This window comes from Mustela erminea, chromosome 20 (genome assembly GCF_009829155.1).
Source record: "Mustela erminea isolate mMusErm1 chromosome 20, mMusErm1.Pri, whole genome shotgun sequence".
Lineage (NCBI taxonomy): Eukaryota > Metazoa > Chordata > Mammalia > Carnivora > Mustelidae > Mustela > Mustela erminea.
The window spans coordinates 35,915,197-35,937,756 of record NC_045633.1 but is presented as its reverse complement, the minus strand read 5'-3'; positions in this window follow the sequence as shown (position 1 = coordinate 35,937,756).

Below are 22,560 nucleotides of genomic sequence, written 5' to 3'. Positions count from 1 at the left end.
TACTTCTAGCAATGCCTCCTTCACTTGGGAATCTCTCTTCACAGGTCCCACCGACAGAAAATAAAACCAAAGTAACCAAAAACCAGAACAGAACCTTCCCCAACCCAAGAGAACCAAAAACCACAAGGTACATCCTTGATGCACTTCCTGTGGGTCCCAGACTCCCAACCAAACAAGCTGATCTCTGACTTCTACAGGTGTGGTGTCTCAGGATACGCCAAAGCTTGCAGATCCGATAATCATGTCAGAAAACCATTCTCCACTGCGAATGGACTAATCGCAAAATGAGTTATTTGGTGGGGGTTTTTCTGTAAATAACTACTATGTTTCTGCGATGGTAAGCCAGGAGTTCTTTGCAAATTAACATCTTAAGGCTTGTCTCTGAGTCTTCCTTTCAAAGTAAGAATCCACACAACTTCACTCCATGCCCAAATAGAAGAAGATCTATTTCTGGTGATTTCTCTCTAATCCTGTCCCAAAGATGAAAGATCTAGAAGGTCAAAAAGCCTCAGTGTCGGGCACTGGGTGGCTCAGTGGGGTAAGCCTCTGCCTTCGGCTCAGGTCATGATCTCAGGGTCCTGGGATCGAGCCCCACATCGGGTTCTCTGCTCAGCAGGGAGCCTGCTTCCCTATCTGTCTCTGCCTTCCTCTCTGCCTACTTGTGATCTCTGTCAAATAAATAAAGAAAATCTTTTTTAAAAATTAAAAAAAACAAAAACCAAGGCTCGGTGTCTAGCAAGCTCATCCCCTCTTGTCTGCCTTTACAGCTCATTTTCTTTCAGTTCTCTTGTTATTTCATATCATTTCTCAGATTCAACTTTGATTTCTTGTTCCTCTTGCACTCTTTCTGTTCTCTGTCTTCATGCCACCCCCACCCCCACGTTCTCAGTGAGCAACCATCTTTATTTTGATCTCCCTTATCATGGCACCAAACCGTCTTCCCCGTGACCTGAACTCCTGCCCAGACAACGCTTTTTTCCTGTCATCACTTCGACTCTCAGGAATTACAGCCTGGAGGAGGCAATGCAGGCATCATTGTGGTTGCCAGGCTGTCATGAACCGACCTGACCTTGAGTTTGGGAAGGACGGCTGCCGTCCCACAAGTCTAACTTCACATACACATCAGGACTCCTCTGGCAATTCTCCTCAGCCTCTTCCTCTCCGTTTTGTATCCTTTGGCCACTTGTGCTCCTGATTCTTCTTTTTCCTCCCATCACCAGAGCTACTCGAAGTGTGGGCCAGCAACCACATCCCTTGGGGAGCTGGTTAGAAGCGAGGTGCGTGGGGTCCCATTCCGGACACACGAAATCAGAGTCCCCAGGTCCAGACACCTGTACTTGATCGAGCTTGCCAGGTAATTCTTCAGGCACACGGATATTTGAAATATACTGACCGTAATGTCTCCCAGCAACCTGTGGCAGGATAGGATCTGCTGAAGTTAAATTATTAATTAACTGATTCATTATTTGGGGGCAAAGTTGGGTCTAGACCCCAGTGATCCTAAGTGTCCTTCCTTAACTTAATCTCCTTGTCTCTCTCATTGCCCTGTAGACACTGAGTCGGGACAGTGAAGGAGCTGGTCTGTTTTTAAAGTCAACCTTCAGAAAGAATCACTATCCTACCACCTACATAGCCTGGTGTGGCCCTGCCCGCTGGACAGTGACCTGGTCTCCTGCACCCCAGCACACTATTCACCGTCCTTGGGATGTTGGCCCCTTAGTGCCACTAAAAGTCACACCATTTACTTGTGAGATCCAAGGGCAGAGACGCCTGAACATGGAACCACCAGGGATGCTGGTGAGTTCAGAAAAATCTGCCTGGACTTTTATGTAATGACAGGTCTACACATGGGTATGTCTACACTACATTCTCTTTAGTTTCTACCCACTTCTAGCTTCCCATTCCCTGCTCTGGATGCGCTGTGGATTCTCATCTGGTACCAAGTTCTTGCCCCCAGATGGAGCTCCGGCTTCTTATTCCTCGTTTGACTTATTTTAGTTTCTATCCCCTGTTCTTCACGGCAGAAGAACAAGTTGGTCTGCTCGGGTTCCGCACGCTAGCCAGTAACTTCCGGATTCCATGCGTCCCGATTCTATTCCTTATCCTCAGCTAGCCCTGGTTCGTGGAAAAGACAGGGACAGGCCTCAGGCTTACCACTAAGATGAAAGAAAACTTCCACTTGTAGAGGCCAATCGCCGCCATGTCTCTGGCTCACTTCCCGTACTCCTGTTTGGACACATTGGGTCCTCCAATGCAACATGGCCATTTTTCAGTTCTGCCTCTTCTGTGTTTACCTCCTTCCTGGCCCACGCTCCATCCTTATCTTCCTTCCCTTGTACACACCCTTAAATACTCCTACTCCTTCCTCTCACCGTCCTAACTGCCCCCAGCTCAGATTTTAACCTCTCTCCTGAGCCAAGGGGCTGAACATGGCTGGAGAAAACCATCCTACAGCTCTCTTTTTAAATCTATGTTTATAATTCTCAAGCGGAAACTGGGGTCCTCCCAGGGGTCCTGTTACATTTTTAGGGTCTAATGTCTCACACTGCCTCATCTCACACTCCCTGCTCCATTATTCCTGGAGAAAACAGAGGTGGCGGGAGAACCACACGCCACCTTCCTTTACCATCATACAATCTACTTGCAGGGCCGCATTTACACACATTCACTACATTCCCTCGTTAGAGCAGACGAAGCGGTCTTGCACGTAGATGAATGTCACTGCTCCCCCCCTACAATGATCGTGTTCTCGTGGTCATCAGCTTCTCCCTCTCTCCAGAGCCATCACATTGAACTTAAGATGCTATCCTCACAGTACACATCTTTTAGAAAGATCTTCCCTGGGGTCTGCCTTCTCCTTTTCCTACCTCCCCGCTCCCTGCTCCCTGTCATAGCCAAGTTGCTCAGGACGGTGTCTCCACCTGCCGCCTGCCCTTGCGTGTCTCACAGTCTCTCTTCAACTCACGACCCCCCATGGCAACTGCTCCCACCAAAGTCAGCCGTGATCTTCGTTCTGCCAGATCTGCTGCTCGCTTCTCTCTGCTCATCGGACTTAAGGCTTCAGCAGTCTGTGGCACAGTCACTCACGCCTTCAGGGGTGCGGGGTCACTGCTGGACCCTGGTACTCCCCCAACTTCAGTGTGGCTTCTTGACCGTCTAACCTTCAGCTTTGCACCCATACCCTCCCCTTCTAAAACCCAAAGACTTTGGTCTTCTGGAAGTTGCCCTGGGGGTCATGGGAATATCAGCGAAACGTCACCAGTTGGCATCATGCATTTCTGTCACGGAGGTGTAATTAACTACAAAATGTATCAGTTTCATGTCTACAATGTAATGACTCAATATTTGGATACACTGCATGAAATGGTCAGCACAATAAGTCTAGCTAACATCCATCAGCATGCATGGTTATAATTTTTCTTCTTATAATGAGAACACATAAGACCTTGGAAGATCGACTCTCCTAGCAACTTTCAAACATAAAATGCACTATTATTAACAATAGCCACCGTGCTTATGTTACCCTCCCCCCAAAGTTATTTATTTTATAGTTGGACGTTTGGAACTGTTGACCGCCCCTCACCCATTTCACCCCCCAACCCGCACCCGCATCTTTGGCAATGTCTCATCTGCTGCCACTCAATCCTATCCATGAGTCTGCTTTGGTCTTTTTTTTTTTTTTAATTCCACATGTAAGTGAGATTATATAGTATGTGTGGTTTTCTGTCCATGTTGTTGCAAATAGCAGGACAAGACGGGCAGGATAGAGACGCCTGGGTGGCTCAGTGGGTTAAAGCCTCTGCCTTCGGCTCAGGTCATGATCGCAGTATCCTGGGATCGAGTCCCGCATTGGGCTCTTTGCTCAGCAGGGAGCCTGCTTCCTCCTCTCTCTCTGCCTGCCTCTCTGCCTACTTGTGATCTCTGTCAAATAAATAAATAAAATCTTTAAAAAAAAAAAAAAAGAAGGGCAGGATAGTATGGTGAGTAAGGACATAGTCTTTAAAACAAGACTGTCTTTGCTCTGTCTTTTACCTCAAGTTTTAGGGGCTTTCCGAACTGCTCTTAGATCTTGGCTCATGCCCTCACTTGATTATGGTCTTGGCTCAAAGGTCATCTTCCCAGGGTCCTGTCCGGGTCCTCCAAGCACATCAGCACCCTCTTTGGTCCACGCCTCTCTCAGTCTCTCATTACCTGCTTTATTTGTCTTCATAACAATGTCACTACGTCGTAGCGCATAGCTGGTCTCCTCTTGCTCCTGGAATGTGAGCTCCCCGAGGGCAGAGACATCGGTTTGTTCTTGTTGTATCTCTACGCCCAAGATGGCGGCAGTTGGCGGGAGGCAGGCATATGGTCCTGCCTACCTTCATGTCGACAGACACAGAGTTCGGAATGCGTTCCCTGTGTCTTTCTCCTCCTTTCACATCCTAACGCCTGGAACAAGCTCAATCAAATTAATTGTATTTTATATATATTTGTATATATGAATTGTACTATATATAATTGCATTATATATGTACACATGTACACATATTATGCAATTATATATATGTATGTATTACACATATCTGTATATATACACACATATGTATTCACATCTATACACATACAAATATGTATTATATATTTATATGTATTATGTATGTATTGTGTATATATTTGTATATTATTGTAACATGAACAACATACACACGTATGTATTATGTATATGAATGAACAGATTTCAGAGAGTCTCTTGGAAATGACTCTCTTGCTTTTAAGTATGATGACAAGACGATGAGCCCCATTTGATGAGCCCGTGTCCCCATGGATGTTCTGATCAATAAAAATGCTTTCCATCGGAAAAATAAGGCAAGGCACTGGGCAGGAGGACTGTCTCCTACACGGAGGAGGCAGGGCTGTAATTTCAAAGATGATCTTTTCTGTCGTGACCGCCCCCCACCTCACCCCACACCAGCTTGTCCGGTGTTAGCTACGTTTGCATATCCTGCCTTAATTTGATTAGCAAAGGATGCTATTATCTGAGGGAATCTAAATTGCGTCTTCCTGTGCTAATGAACTACTGCACCAAGTGTGTGGGGATTTGAGAAAGATAGATTTATTAGAGAACGCCTAATTAAAGGGACAGTTGCAGAGTTCTGGGGGTGGGGGTTGGCGGTGGGGGGGAGCGTTTCCATTGCCTGTAAAGATTGGCATTTTTAGGACAAAATGGAAATATTGCACACCCCGTTGAAAGTTTTCCATGTCACAATTTAGAAACTGGATAGAGCGGTCAACTTCATTAAATGTGGTAGAACGTGACGTCCCCCTTCTGGCTGGGGGGGTGGTCTGCAAGCCCTTCTGCCTCAGTGGCCCCCAGCCTCACTCACAACCAGCCCTGCTACTTTTCCTTTCTTTTCTTTTCTTTTCTTTTCTTTTCTTTTCTTTTCTTTTCTTTTCTTTCTTCCTTCTTTTCTTTCTTTCTTTCTTTCTTTCTTTCTTTCTTTCTTTCTTTCTATCCAACACTGCCCTGAAAATCCAGCTCTGAAGCAAATGACTTTTTTCCCTACTAAAGTGGAAACCTGCACCTGATGCTCCAGGGACCCCTTGGCCCCATCAACATGTGTTAATGACTCTTCGCCCTGATCCTCTGTCCACAGGGCTTGCTACCCTTCAAGGAGCACAGTAAAAAGAGATTCCATCACTGCACCTTAATTCTCCATCCTCCTCCTCTGTGTGAAATGCACAGAAAGGAGAGTCAATGGCTTGGCTTGCTATTCCAAGCCAATCTAATCATCATTAGCCAACCTAGTCATCATGAAGTGCCATGAAGATTAGCCAATCTAATCATTATTAATGTGCCCTCATTAAGATGCTTGGTTTCACTGGACCAAGAGCTTCTCACTGGGCATCGGGCAGGAAGGTGGCAGCTCCCATGCAGGAGAAGGGAAGGGGGACAAAGGGGATGGGTGCCTGGGAACGAGTTGGTGCACAGCAGCAGAACTAGTCTTGAACTCAGCCCAGGCCCCTCCTCGGCCAGCTCTCTTGATGTCATACCTTGATTTTCTAGCAGTGCAGAGAGTCTCGGCATCTGTTGTGGAATGTCAGAACCCACCACAGTGACCACCATATGCCCCGGATGACAAAGAATCATCCTTTTGAGGCATCCAAGAGGGAAACCAAAGCCTGGAGGAGAAGCTTGACCGCCACCAAGGTCACTGGAGGTTCTTACAGTGGCACAAAGGAGGAGCATAGCGGACACGTTGGTTAGCGTGGGGCAGTGGGCCTCAGGGGAGAAACGGAAGGCAAACGACTGGGCAAGGCAGCTTTCCTCAGTGAAGATAATCCTTCTATTTGAAAACTTCACTCTCTAAATTATCTTTAGCATCGCAGCTGCCCTCCCTTGCGAGTCAAAGGGGTTTTGCCTTCTCCTCACAGCTTCAGCCAGGTGAAGGATGGAGAGGCCGGGCGAGGGAAGCTCAACCTTTATTTTTGCTAACCAAAGACGCTGCTTAACGTGACTGGCTCACTTGCAGAAGCCCTCGAGTACAATGTCCCTAGAAACATTTCTTTATTCTTTGAAGATGTCTCACAAGGATGTCTCCGAGAATGTGGAGTCTTGGGTTACAATTTCTGTAACAGACCCAGAGAACAGAAGAGACGTGTTTTCCAGCTGTATGCACGAGAATAATCTCATCCATTTATATAACGAATAGTAGTCTATTCCGTGAGATTTCCCCAGCCGGCCCGCTCTGTCTTCTTTTATAAAATAAATAGAGGTGCCCGGTGAAATCATCAGCTCCTTTTCTGCAGAACCCAGCTGAGGTTTAATATTGGTCTCCCCTGGTAAGAAATCACGACTGCCTTCTTCAGTGGGGAAGTTGCATGGTCAAGAGATGCCGTATTTCTCCTGGGCTTGCAAATAGCATATACAACGTCAGCATTCTGGGTTTAAAGAGGAGGGGGAAAGATAAGGCCAAAGCTGGCCAAAAGGTTCCCCTAGAGAGAGAAACCAAGAATGCGTATACATATTTTCAGCTCTGGCTCATAGGAAACAGCGTCTGTATTGACATCACCTCTTCTATAGGTGGTGGGACCTTGAGACAGGGTCCTCCTTGCCAGTTACCTGGGGTGATGTCCAACCAGAAGTCGTGTCTGATTTGGACCAATAGAAATGGCTGGGGAGTCCAAGAAATAGGCTCATGCTTCTTGGGGAGAAGGTCTGGTTAGAAACGGGGTGCCAGGGGGCGCCTGGGTGGCTCTGTTGTTAAGCATCTGCCTTCGGCTCGGGTCTTGACCCCAGGGACCTCTGCTTCGGGCTCCCTGCTTGGCAGGACTCGACTCCCCCTGCTTGTGTTCCCTCTCTCGCTGTGTCTTTCTCTGTCAAATAAATAAAATCTTTAAAAGAAAGAAACGGGGTGCCAGGCTGGAGGGGAGGGGGGTTGGAGGATGGGGTCACTGGGTGACAGGCATGAAGGAGAGCACGAATGGAACGACCACTGGGTGTTACGTGCGACGAATGAGTCACTGACCTCTACCTCTGAAACTAATAATACACGATGTGTTAATTAGCTGTTTTTGGTTTTGTTTTTTAAGAAAAGAAATGGGGTGCCTGGGAGCAGGCAGAGGACTGAGATTCAGGTCTGGACTCATCACTGTGGGAAACTGCCACAAAACCCTACTGGAAAGAGGGAACCAGACCGGTGGTCGGAGTTCCCAGAGAACTAGGGTCTGGGAACCAAGCCTGGGAGAGCTGGAACACCTGACCTGCACGTACGTTCCAGAGTGAGGGTCAAGGAGGTGTCTGAGGGTGAATCTGCAGTTGAGATGCAACCCGACTCAATCCACGACGTCTTAGGGAGGACAAACAAGACGCGGAAGGCAAAGGTGGTCGTCAGAGCACAACATGACGTAGAAGGAAATGGCGATCGTCAGAGCACATCAGGACAGTCCACGAGAGCCCTGTGTGATGGCTGGGAAGTAAGACTTGAAAACAGTCCCGAAGTGCCGACGCAGAGAAGGAATTACGATTCCTCTGCCGTGTTAAGTGCCTGCTACGTGCCAGACACTCTCACCTTTTAAAGCTATTTCTGATGCTTGTAACAATCACAGAAAGTTACCCCAATCTCTCAAACTGGGGAACTGAGACCCAGAAACATCTAGACAACTTGCCCAAGATCTTGGAGCCTAGGACATTGTAGCTAGAATTTGAACCAAATGTATGCGACTCCAAAGTCATTGTTGGGGTCAAACTTTCTCCCCTTCGTACAGAAGTCTGTGTCCTTGCCCATGGCTAGGCGTGAGCCTCTGGGTTTGAGAAAGGGGAGGGAATCATCCACAGAGGAATCTGGGTTTCCACAGAGGATCCACAGAAGAAATCCGAAAGCAGGGAGCACACATAAGACCTCCTGCAGTGGGGGTGACTTATTTGTTCCCAGATCCCACTGTCTGCTCTCAGCCAGGCTTCCAAGGGCTCAAGGACAGGGTATGCCAGCGTACTGGTTTTCCAATCTCTGCTCTGAGTTTGAGTGGGGTAGAGCACTCAGGCTGATGGTGTGCACTCCTGACTTGAGAGGGGGATGCGCCCTGGGTCTGTTACACCAGCACATCATGGGTTCAGGGGGGCCGACTCCCACTGGGGAGTGATGTGCTGAGTGCTGAGAATTTGGTGAATCTTGAAGGAAAGCTTCCTGCTATGGTTGGTAACAGAGTCTGTGCTGTCCTTTGAGTCGGCCCCTTTGCCGGAGGGGGATGGGACGTGAAGGTGACAACGCAGATACGGATTCTTTGCAGAGATTCCTAAACTTGAAGGAGGTCAGTGTGGAGCCCTCTTGTCTGAGGAGATAGAATCTGTCAAGCGTACTTGGAGAACAACTGTTGTGAAATGCTGTCTGTGCTGAGGAGGTCAGGGATCCAAACAAAGTTGCTTTGGGGGATTTTGAGATGGTATGAGATGGCTTCTTCAAAAAAACAAAACAAAACAAAAACAAAAACAAAAACAAAAAAAATGATTTCAGGCAATCCTACATGCTAACATCCCACAAATCCCTAACATGGCGGGCGTAGGGACATAGGACATCTCCCCGCTGCAGAAGCCACGGTGTCTGCACGAAGCTGCTGACTATGGTTAAGAAATGTAAATCTCTCACCATTTCCCAGAGGTCCCGGTGCGACGACGCAGATCTTAGAGTCCAAGTCTGCAGGACTAGAGGCTTTCAACGCTCCTTTTGCAAATGGGAGGCCAGAGAGAGAGAAGATGACATTTGCGGGGGACCCAGCGGTGCGTGGAGGGCATGGGTTGGAATTCAATCCCTTAACGCCTTGAATATCAGTGAATACTGTTGTTGTTGTTGTTTTTAAGAGAAAAGGTCCACTCTATCATGCCACATCCTTCAAGAATTCTATAAAGTGGGGCATCTGGGTGGCTCAGTGGGTTAAAGCCTCTGCCTTCGGCTCGGGTCATGATCCCGCAACGGGCTCTCTGCTCAGCCGGGAGCCTGCTTCCCCCTCTCTCTCTGCCTGCCTCTCTGCCTACTTGTGATCTCTGTCAAATTAAAAAAAAAAAAAAAAAAAAAAAAGAAGTCCATAAAGCAAAGGTGTTTGGGTTCCACCCTCTGTCACTTCTAAGTAGGGTCCTCGATTTCACTTTCTCTGCTTCAGGATAAAATGATCGCCTCTCAACTTGGGCATCCCAAGAAGGAGGCTTTCTGGTCTCCCCTTGTTATCATAAGCTGAGCACTGGGTCCTCTTAGGGTCAGGCTAGAGTCAAGCTTCCAGGGCCCACTCCTGATCGACTTTGATTTCCATATCATTCCCAGGACAGCCAGAATCAAAGAGAACCATCACTGTTTCTGCAACCGCCCTCTGTTTTCATACCCTGCTCCCGAGTCAGGTAAGTGCCACGACATGAAAGAGCGAATTCTAACAGAAGTCCAAAGGAGGGGTGACTAGAAATACCCCATCAACGCTGGCATGAAGAAGTGTGTCTTGACTCATGTGAAATGTCTTTTATCATGGAGGTGGAAGACAGGACTGTGGTTAGGACCCCTGAAACCACCTTCCTGGACAGCTCCCCTACTGATGTTTTGTTTTTGTTTTTGTTTTGTTTTGTTTTGTTTTTAAGGTCCTGCTTATCCTGTGGGGAAGATCTAACTGGGAATGGTTGAGGAAGAGTATCTTTCACATATAGGGCCATGGGTCACTCATGACCCAGGTCACCTTTGTCCCTATAGACTGCATTTTTCATGGACTGAACTCCACCCAGCCCCTTGGTAGGAGACAAGAGTATGGATGAGGAGATAAAGCAGATCAGATGGCCTTGGCCTTCCTAAACCAAAGTTTTGGGTTCTCATTTTATATCGCCAGACTGGCCAGAATTTTAATGGTTTGAGGGGAAGGACATTGTGGTAGTCATAGAGGTAGGTTGGTAGCTTGGATTAGATCCTTAAAAAGAAATGTTGTTATCATAGATTTTCAGCCTAATCATTATGATGGAATTGATTAACCATTTAGAGAGAATGTATTTATTGAACCACTGAGCCAATGACAAATAGGGTTAGCCCCTACACTCTTGGAATTTTAGAGACTCACTGGGAGACAGGTAAGATATAAATATTACACTTAAAAATTGATGCATTGGGTGACTGGGTGGCTCAGTCAGTTAAGCATCTGCCTTCAGCTCAGATCATGATCCCAGGGTCCTGGGATCAAAGCCCATGTCAGGCTCCCCACTAAGCAGGGAGCCTGCTTCTCCCTCTGCTTCTGCCCCCAGTTCGTGCTTGCTCTCTCTTAATCTCTCTAGTGCTCTCCTGATCTCTCTCTTAGATAAGTAAATAAAATCTTTAAAAAAAATTTTGACGCATTGTGGGGTCCCTGGGTGGCTCGGTTGGTAGGGTGTTCAATTCTTGGTTTGGCTCAGCAGGGAGTCTGCTTCCCCTCTCCCTCTCTCTCTGTTCTCCCCAACCCCATTTCATTCTCTCAAATAAATAAATAAATCTTTAAAAAATGATTGCATTGGAATGAGTGCCACATGGAAGCAGGCCATGGTTCTCCATGAGCACCGGTATATGAAGCCAGGTCCGTCTAGGCAGGAACTGGACAAACTTTTCTGCCTCACTGTTTTTCACTATTCCCCTACGTGAGCTGATTACTCAACCCAAGCCTCGAATCCTAATAGCATTTTGGTTTTGCAGAGTATGTGCCCCCAGGGCAGCATCATTTTAAGCACATCCTAGTCATTACTGAAGAGGATTCTGGTGGTTGAGGGCAAGGCCCTAGAGATACAGGGTCCACTCCTTCCAGAGCAGGAGACTATCGTCAGCAGTCTAGTTGACTGACATTAAACTGTATGAGTCAGGCTTTCCAGAAAAACTGAACCAATGGGATTATATGATTATTTAATTCTATAATATTAGAATATCAGTATAATCATATATTGATATTATAATTATATAATAATAACAAAATATTCTGCGATATTAATAAATACTAAGAGTATATTAATATGCTATAGAATTATTAATGATAAATAATTATCATTAATGATTAGAAATACATGGATGTACATTTTTATACATAGTATATAAATGTACGTATTTATACAGAGAGAGAGAGGAGTGAGAGGGAGCGATTTTAAAGAATTGGATCATGCTACTGTGGGCTGGCAAGTCCCAAATCTCCAGGGTGGAAGACTCAGAGAATAGAGGACATTGTAGTTCAAGTCCAAAGACCATCTGCTTCAGAATTCCCTCTTGCTCAAGGGAGATCAGTCTTTGTTCTATGCATACCTTCAACTGATTAGACAAGGCTCACCCACACGAGGAAGAACAATTTGCTTTCCAAAGTTCACAGATTTAAAGGCTAATCTCTTCTAAGAAAATATCCTCACTGCAACATCCAGAATAATGTCTCACCACATACTGAGCACCATGACCCAGCGACGCTGACTCAACATTAACAAACACAACACCCTTCAAATAAGCACAAATGTCGCCCAACGAGGGAGAAGTCAAGGGGCTCTGTATCATCTGGAGAAGTTCTTAGAGGAGACAGGGGTGATGCTGAGTGTAGTTAGAACAGGAAGACCCGAGGAGGAAACCAGTGGACACAGACTATCAAGGGCATGACTCCAGAAACTCATTTTCCAGCATTTTCTAAATCAAGAACATCTGGCATTGTGATGAAGACACCATCATCACGTTCACCGTGAACCATAACCCTGGGGCAGGAGTGGGCGTGTGAGGGGTTCCAGGTCCTTGGAATGTTCCTTACAGGCCCACTCCCACCTCCCGAACCTTTAAAGCTCTTTGTGAATGAAATAATAAACAGAAACACTGCTCATGGCCCCATGCCCTTCTCTCGGCCAGTGCTAGGGGGAAATCATGGTAATTCTCTGATACAGTCTCCGTTTCTGTTTGCTTGTGTCATAACACACATCAGTGGATTATACCTTTTATGGCTCAAACCCCTGCCTTACTTATCCCCATGCTTCCAAAGCCCAGCATGGCATTCTGCCTCGCTTATGTGACAAGAATGGGTGCGTCCCCTAGAGAAGAGAAGAGGGGCTGAAAAGGTGCATGATAAGCCCCCCCAAACTCACACACTTAGGTGCCTCTAAGTCCATCACCCATTTCTCCAGGGCCATCACGAAAAGCATCCCTCTTTTTCCCTCCCCTTCTCAGCCTAACTCCCACCAGCTACTCGAGCACCATGCAGCTTAATACTGAATTCCTACCATCCTGTGGATCCCTTTCTTTTCCTAGCCCCGTGGTGGCAGGGGAATTCTGCCTTATTTGATGTTATAAAACACAGCAACCCTGCGCTTCGGCTCACCAACCGAGGGGACCCTCACAAATGGGTCTATTTCCGCAGAGGCACACAATAGGCCTAATTGCACGGGTTCGCGGTGTAAGTGGAGGTCGTTTGATTACTAGCTGTTTTGTGCCATGAAAGTGCACATTAATTATTTAAGAGATGGACTTATAATTATTGTAAGCCTTAAGTAATTACCTATAATTTTGGCAAGGGTTAGAAAAACTGATAGTCTAGCAAATTCAGGTTTTAGTCATTAGTGAGATCATAATTACATTTAAATTGCAAAATGAAAATTATGCAATTTATCTCCCCAATAATGCATAAACATTACAGTGATTGTAGGTTTTAATGGACTATAAAAACGGAAGCAGCGATGGGCAGTCAAGGGCAAGCTCAGCCCCTTGCTCTTATTTTATATTTTAACTGCTTCTTCTGTACCACTGCTCTGTCCACCCCTCCTCAGGTTAGCAGGGGCGCTCGAGCTTCTCTTTCGACATGAAAGCCATGAGCATTTTGCAGGACAGGAACAAAGGGATGGACTTGAAAGAACAGTTGAGTACTGGCACCAGAGCAAAGGAAAGAAGGAAACTGTTAGGGACTATCACAGAGCTACGAAATACTTTCGAACTCGAATTTTCATGGGAATGAGATTACCACACCTGCTTTACAGATGAGGACTCTAACGCCCAGAGCAGGGCCCAGCTGTTCCTGCAGCTGTGCCACTGGACCTGGGACCTGCATGCTGATGGTTTGGAGCTGGCTGTCTCCGCCTCTTCGTGCCCCATTCAGGGTCAGGACCCATTCGGTTGCAGGTGAGGCGGTTTACGGGTTGGTTTTGCCGGCGAACACAGCCATGCCCAGTGTAGACATGGAATTATGACATTTGCCCTGGACATCCTCAGCCTCAAGTCTGAGTGGCCGGTGCACTTGCGAAATGAAGCCCAAATGTCCCTTCCTGTGTGAAGCACTTCCTGGGGGCAGAATGCCTCCTCCCTTGCTTCGTTCCCATATGGGCCTGATACCTCTCTCTGTTGTGATTCACATTCAGAAACAATAAGCTGCCACTGAAGGCAATGTCTGCTTCACCAGACTGAGAGCCTTCCAGAAGAGCATTCCCGTTCCTGCATCTTTGGCAGTTAGTGAAAGCCAGGGAAGTGTTTATGAACAGAGTCAATCAACTAATCAATCATTTATGGCTCGTCCACTCTGCTTATTATTTTTTTTATCGTGTGTGAGATGCAGTGGGGTTTAGAAAGAGAGGTAATAATAGTATCGCCAGATGCTGCAATCCAGCAAGAGAAACAAACATCAGTTGACAGACCACACGACCAAGCCGAAATACCTATCATCGCTGAGTGAACCGCGCACCAGTGTTGGGAGTGTTTGCAGAGATCAGTTATAAATTGTCCCTCTGCTGGAAGGCCACAGAAGTTGCCCAGACACCTAACTGCCTGGCTTAATCAGGTTCAGTTTTACCTCGATGTGAGAAGATAAATATTTCCTGTTGTCATCATCTAATTACGGGATGATACCGACAATAAATATTGACTGAGAACCTAATCTGTGCCAGGCTCCATGCAGCGAGGTAGGACACCACAAAGAACGAGCTCCAGCCTGTGTGTTACTTGGGGAGGGAGACTCGGGAAGTACAGGTGTGAAGCCAAGCAGACTCATGGCCTTAATCACTAAGAGCTGTAAGAGTGGGGGACAGGTGGGGCGGGGGTGGGGGGCAGAAGAGCATGAAATACCCCCAGTGGTGGGGGCAGAGGGAGAGCTTAAGGGAGAGGGGTTTTGAGAGTGTCCTGAAAGATAAAAAAAAAATATTTCAGTAGACAGGGAAGAAGGGTTGGAATGGGCCATTCCAAGACTAAGTAACACAATTAAACACACGAGCTATGTCCAGTGATGTCTCAGGCTCTGCACTCTGGATGACCTCTTAGGGTCGCAATGCCTGTGGGATCCTATAGGGTCGCAATCCCTGCTGGTTCTTGTTAGTTTCCAGATCCTAGGTTGATGCTGTGTTCTGATCCTGGCTCAAAATTCAGTGAGGGGTCCTCTTTGGATGGCCCCCCAACAACATCATCCCATGACCTTCCCAGTGGCTCAAAGAGAAGGGAGGTCCCCTTGGGCAGGGCTGCTTTGCAGAAATAGTAATGTTTTTCTACCTGTTTTGAGCAAAGACTAGAAAGAGGGGCTGTGGGTCAAGAGGTCTTGGGGTGGGTAAAGTGCCTATTCCAGGAACCTGAAACTCATGCTTAGAATAGAGTGTGGTTGCATGGAATTTGTTTGTTTACGAAATTTAACTCCTTCCGGAACTCCGCTCCCATGACCTACAAGAATCTGAGGTAGATACAACTCAAAAAAAAAAAAAAAAAAAAAAAAAAAAGCTAAGTGAGTATTTCTTCTCACATGACTATCCGGGTCTAAATACCATTACCATAGGATCTAACAAACCAATGATCATACAGTCTCTGGCCTCAGAAAATTTTGCAATTAATGGAGGATAGGAAGTAAGATCAGACACGTACATATATGGCTTTCTTATAAGGGAGAAGAGGTCAGTGCAGGAGAGCAGAGAAAGTGTGATCACGTCAGCTGGGAATATCGGCCGCCATTTTTTTTTTAAAGATTTTATTTATTTATTTGACAGAGAGAAATCACAAGTAGTCGGAGAGGCGGGCAGAGAGAGAGGGAAGCAGGCTCCCCGCTGAGCAGAGAGCCCGATGCGGAGCTCGATCCCAGGACCCTGAGATCAGGACCTGAGCCGAAGGCAGCGGCTTAACCCACGGAGCCACCCAGGCGCCCCTCGGCCGCCACTTTTAATTAAGATTTTGGCGTTTAAATCCGGTCTTGAAAGAAAGGGAGGGTGCTGTGTGTTAGAGATAAGGGAATGGGTTCACAGAGGAAGCCGCACCTATAGGGGCAGGCAAAGGAGGAAAAGCCCGTACCATGTGTCTAGTTGGAATTATTTTGGTTACAAATGACTAAAATACCAACCTATCATAGCTTCGGTAACAATGGCAATTAAGAGAAAGGCTCACAAACTTGTAGGACCAGGAGGGGAACAGCTAGTCGTGATGACGCATGGGACAAGTGACTTGAAAATCACCAGGACTCGCTGTGACCACCTCTGTCTCTGAATCCCTTCACTTGTCGTTTTCATTCTTCTAGACGGTCTGTCTCCTCCTGGTGGGAAGCACGGTGCCATTCTCCCAATCACACACCTCCCAGAATCTGGGTCAAGTTCTAAATTCCCGTGCAAAAGGTGAATAAAATAATAGATGCCTCAAAATACAAAATACAAGTATGGAAGACAAGTACGATGGGAAAGGTTGGCCAGAGGCAGGTCATGGAGCGTGTTGAATGCTGGGCTATGAGGTATGATCCTTGTGCTTGAGACAATATCTACTGCTGGTGAGTTTTGAGTCGATGTTTTCCTCGTATTGTAATCCCTGGCTCTCCATCAAATCAAGCCACTGTGGATTAGATTAAAGGCAACTTATCAGATAGAAAAAAGTTGAGAGATTTTTATCACAAACAAAGACCAGGCAGATACACTGGCCTACAGCAGAGATAATAAAACAAAGCATCCCCTTCGAAAGCATTTTCACCTACAAAAATGATGGTTAGTTTTCTTTGTAAGTACCAGCGCACAGAGGTATGCAGGAAGCTGGAATGGTAATGTTGCGTGGCGTCTGCTTCCCAGAACTATGCCCTGCTGGTGTCCTGACGGCACAGGGCGGGCTCATTAGACCCATCTCGGTGAACCGGTGCTTCCCAGCCTGTATATGAACTCAACCACAGCCAAGTTCTAGTTCTTGTTTAATAAAACATGCCCACTATGGAGAGTGTGAAGGATGTGGACCCCATGGGGATTTTAAGTGTAGTTTTTCCTCCGGAGAGTGAACGCAAGTTCTTCCTCCCAAGGACATCGGGCTTCCCCTTGACGTAAGCTGGAGGACTCTGTGGGATTTCCTGACCTGTTGCCACCTGAACCATCTCATCTAAAGAGAAAGAATTATTTAGATGATTATCCAGGGATAAAGGGTTCCTAAACTTTGCCCTGCCCTTCTTCCATTAATTATCTTTGAGCTAGATGCCGTTAAGGGGGGACCAAAGGACTCTGCTTCTTCAACTGAGGAATAGTTTCCTTTTCTTGTGTAGGATGGAGTTTCCTGAATACACCCGAGCGGTAACAAGCCCAGGGCTGAAATGCTGACTTCCCAAGAAATGATGACAGGTGGGCTGAGTCAGGAGTTTGGTAGCGATGAATGAGCTCGAAAGAACATCAGTTATCCTCACCAAAGGCTGGAAGGCAAAAAGTCCCTGTTCCAGGCACCATGAAAGCTCTCTCATTCTTGGGCAGGGATTAGGTCTGGAATTGCTAACGGCTGAGCCCCAGCAAAATCTTGGAGGGCTTGCTACCTCTGTGTTCATCCATGGAACATGAGACATGTGGATTACCTATGCCCCATGTCAATACTGAAGAGCCGCTGACCGCGCTAGATCAGATTTTGTGTGCACCCATCTGACAAGTTAAACGTGTGCCTGAGGCATGCAGGGGCAGAATGGCTGACTGTTGAGGGTCTGTAGGGAGGACGGGAAGCCAAGATTGGTCACCAGGCTGCACCCCGATGTCACAGAGATTGAGCCAATGTCCGAAGTTTGCCAATGTCTAGAAGTTGAGGTGATGGTGGACTCGGGTGTGGTTGAGCAGACACCCGTACCAGCAGCATCTGTACCAGCTTCCAGGAAGGGGAACATATGTACACATGAGATCAGGTAGAGTGGGTCCAAATTAGGTGAGTTGTCTTCATTCACAGCAAGACCCAACAAGCTTCCAGGAATGGATCGGCTTTGAGCGCTGCAAAGACTCTAGGAGCCAGGGAGGCATGGAGATCTCATTTCAGTGGGCTGGCATCTCAGATAGAGCTCAGAGAACCCCCCCAAAAGGGTAAGGGATGAATCAGGGTGGCTGGGGACAATAGAGTGGAATTCAAGCAGAAGCCGGGGCTCTGGTCTGCAGATGCTGGGCAGGCTAGGTGCGTAGGAAGAATGAGCTGCTCAGTAAATGTTTGTTGAATGAATGAATGAATGAATCAATTAATCAATCAACTTTTCATGGGGCCATAGCTGATGTCCCACCAATCTATAATGCTTCCCTCTTCCAGTACCCTCTTCTGGACGACAGAGGACCACATCCTGGGTCTGGTACAGGTTCTTTTCTTTTGTCCCAGATGCCCCTGGATACCGAGGCCGTGGCTGGTGAGGGGCATTCTGGCCCAATCAGACCCAGTCCTACTTGGCTTCCCCTGTGGCATCCCCAGGTGGTGGGGGTTAAGAAGACCAGCCCCGGGAAATGTCTGTGGGGCTGACCCTGACAGAGAGGCATTTTCTAATTAGACCCAGAAGGCTAGTCATGGCAAAAGAAAATCCCCTGACTCTGACCTCTTAGAGTTTCCTTTGAAAGGATCCTTATCTGTCACAGGTGCCACAGAAGGATTCTTGATAACCCAAAATGTCACTTCCAAGTCCAAGATGATTATTTCTTTATTCCATTCTACATAGCTGAGGTTTACGGTATATGATTAAAGTCGCTTGTTGTTTTATTATAAATGGACTACACGCTCATCACGGAACACAGAGAAAAATGCTAATAAAAAGAAGCAGCATTTAGTGAAGATGATGACAATCTCTGAGGGATAAACAGCTAAAATTAGTGAATGAAGTAAAAGTCCTTAAAAATCTTGGGGTGATTTTCCCCTGGGGTTTGGGTGTTCTGTTTAGCCATCCTCTTCGTCATACATAGAGGTGAGCTTACCATCAACCAGTGCAAGACAGGCAAGCAAGGGCTGGGAGGAAACACACGGGAGAAGCCAAAAAAACCCCCTTTTTGATTTTTACATGCATTTTCCTAATTCCGTTTGAGCAGAGACTTGTCTGGTGTATTTGAAAATTCACTTCAAAGGAAATAATAAAATCTTGGTGCAAGAGAAATTGAGACGCTTTCCAATTTCCCGACTTCAATAAAAGGCTCCCCAGCACGTCTCTGAAAGTCACTCTGGACAGGAAATTGACAGCCATGGTTCATTTCCAAGGGGATGAGGGAGGGACAGTAAGGAGAACACTGAGCTAGGGCCACTACGGCCCAGGGACAGGGAGACACTGGCCTCCCCGGCAGCCGATGCCAAGACTTCAAGACTCCTTGGGCGAAGAGCATGAGCTGATGGTGGTCGCGGTGCCGTAAAGGTCGAGGTGCAGAGAGACCTGAGTAGGGGTATGTGGCTTCTGAGGCTGTAGGCAACATGATACCATCAGAGAACTGTCAAAATGTTAGACCCAGGAGAACCACTCCAGTGGAGACAATGGGCGTCTACTGTGTCTGGGCACTGAAATGGATCCAGATTATCCATGTAACTCAGTGTCAAGAAGAGTAAGGCCAGCCAGGAGCAACATCTCCCTGCTTCTCCCTCTGGCATGTATCCCCATGGACCTCCCATGAACCCACTGTCTGGATACCCCTGACTCATTCTCCCCAGATCTTAAGCCCTTTGGTCATTCTTGGGCTCCAGCTACCCACCCAGGTTTACTTTGCTTGCCTGAGAGTTTGGACTTCCCAGCTCTCAGGATATTTGTCTGACCAGCCTAACTCTTTCCAGGCATAAGCTTTGACTCCATAGCTCCCTTTGCCCTGATCCTTTGGGACCCTTCCAAGAAAGTGAATTCCGATAAAGAACAGCAGTTAAGGCTTAACCCTACATTGGTTGGATGGAAAAACTCTTATTGGGATGAGGTCAAAAGGACAAGACCCCAGGCCACTAGACTGGATTCAGGGCTGAGAGCTTTGTCCGTTGGGGATATGAAAAGTAAATCCGATTCCGGAGGGAAAGCCAAGCCAGATCAATGCTCCACACACGGACCATGGTTGGCCGGTTGCAGTTTGGGTCTCACCAAAGTATTATGATCCTCATTTTCAAGATGGAGACTGGGAGTCTGGTCCAAGGTCCCCAGAACTGGAATTTGCAGACCTGGGATGTGGTCCCAGGCACTATCATCATCCTCATGACACAGAAGAGAGACTTGAGGTTCGTAACTTGGAAAAAGTTATTCCCCGGAAGGAAGCAGGAGGAAGGGGGGATGGGTGCTGAAAAGCTAGAAACTAACACTTGTTCAGTGCAGTGAAGTGTCTACAGCCACTCTTCTTCCTCACACGTACTTCTCGAAACACCTTCACTCACTGTTCTATGTTCCAGATACAACCCAAAACACTCCCACCCCTTTACCAAAAAGGAGCAAATGAAACTCTTATCAATCAGCCTCCAGCTCCATGGCTAGAGCCCAGCTAGATGTTTTGCAGTCTACGAAGTAGATGGTTAATTTAACTACCACCCACCCAGCCTACATACCAGGTGAGGCAAACAGAAGAGGGAAGAGAAGGGAAATTCATTAAAATACAAAAATGCATATTTAACATCGGCAACCTGCTCTGCCCTGTGCCCACCTGCACGTCTCTAGGTCGGCCTTCAGGTGTCCAAAACGAGCTCTAGATCTTCCCCTTTGACCTGCACAGTTTTTCCATCCCTGTGACTCTGGCCAGAAACCTTGGGGACTTCCTCAATTCTCCTTTTTTTTTCTCATTCTGTATAAATCTGTCTGCAAGTCTCATTGGTTTTACTTTCAAAAATACACATGGAATCCAACCACTCCGTATCCCTTCCCTGTTCTAAAATCCTGTTACAAACACCACTGGCTCTTGCTAGGATTGCCGCCACGACCTCCTAACTAGCCTTCCTGTCCTTCTCTTGCTCTGCTACAGTCTACTCTCAACACAACAGCCAGAGTGAACCTGTTGAAACAATATATGCCATCCTGCCCTAACCCCCAGTGGCTTCCAGTAGTCTCTACTGGAGACCAGACTCATCCTCGTGCCTGTGGAGTATCCATGATCTGGCCTCTGTGACCCCGTTCCTCATGCTCACTCTACTCCAGCCACCCTGACCCCTTCACTCTTCCTACAGAGCTGCTCGTACTTCTGTGCACCTGTCATCACTTCAACTTGGGAAAAAACCCACATATCTTGCTCATTTTGATGTCCTTGTTCAAATGTCGCCTTTTCAAGGATGCTGGCCCTGACCACAAGGCTTACACCCTCCTCCAACTCACACTCTATGATGGAAGGGAATTTTGTCTGTTTCATTCATTACTTTCCCCTTGGTCCAGACTGTGCTTGGCACATAGGAGTTGCTCAGTAAATGTTTGTTGAATGAATGAATCAATCAATCAATCAATCAACTTTTCATGGAGCCATAGCTGATGTCCCACCAATCTATAATGCTTCCCTCTTCCAGTACCCATTCAACCTTCCCTTGCCTTGTCCCAGCACCACAAACAAAGGTGGCAGCGGGGAGCGGTAGGATGGCTCTTGGCAGAGTCTTGGGTCTTATAAAGACCCAACTGTGTATCCTGGGGCTCTAAGCCCTTACAGATTAGCTGGCATCTCCCATGAATCTTTGTCATAGGTCAGGATGCTGTGACTGTCCTGGGGATGCCCAAAGTTCTGTCTGTACTTTTCCTATTCACCACTGTGTAATATGGTCCAATTTCCCTTTATATTCTGGTCAGTCGCCCCAGTCAACAGGGAAACCACTTTTGTCCGAGGGAAATGAGAAGCAGGAAATATCTGGGTGGCAGTTTCTGCTTCCAATTCCACATTCAATCCTAACTAAGAACGTCAGAGTCATGGGTACGGGTAGGACAAGGCTTACAAGTGGGTCATCAGGTATGTTCATGGGAGATGCCCCTCACCCCTTCCTCTCTGTGGTTCTGGACCGAGGTGCACCCAGATTTGAAGGTCTTGTCTTCCACCTGGCACCGGGACTGGGCCATCAGCGGAGCCAGCTCACCAAGCTGTGAAGTCAGAAGCTCCTGGCTCACAGGACTCATGAGAAGAGTGGACTGCATAGACATTAGCTCATTGCCTTTCTTCTCTGCCTGCGGAGTACATTCTTTGGTCAGGAGCAATGTTGTGTGAGACGGTGAATAGCATATTCAGTAACTTGATGGATGACGGTGCTGGCAGAGGCCTGACAAGCCAGGGAGGGGAAGCAAACAAACCCAGAATGGAGGTCTGTTCCAACAGGACAAATTGCACAGGCCCCTGTGACAGGAGTGGCTCGGTGTCACTGACCCGCCCTAGGGTAGCTGGATGACCTCCCAGAGGCATTGTATTGTATTGGTGCTTCCTCGTGTCCACAGTTGGTTACTGACCAGCATGCTGGTCATTCTAGAGTGACAATAGGGGACAGGAGGGCCATGGTGAGAGGAAGTACATTTTGCTGAGCCTTTTCCTACCCTCCAGCCTTAGTTAGCTAAGGCTGCCATTTTAATAGCTGCCATTTTGATCGCTAGTTTCTGTTCTTGGTATTGGGTAACTGGTATTGAAGGAAGAGTCCCTCTACCCATCCTCAGCGGAGGGGACTTTCCGATGAGTATTTATATTGGGTACAAGTATTCTCATATACCAGCCCCTGTAAAAGTTCCATCCCACCTATGTCTTCCACCAACTGCCTAGTCATCCATATCCTGGTCTTGCTCCTTCCAAGTCCCTGCCCATCATAACCACCCTTGCCTCCTGTCCTGGCCTTCTTTGTGTACTGTATAGTGTCTCTTACAGGGTCTAGGGAGCATGGATTTTGATAGCCCCACCAGAACAGAGCTTCTGGAATAACCAAGCGTTGTTATCACCTTCATGCATGTGGTCACAACTCAAGA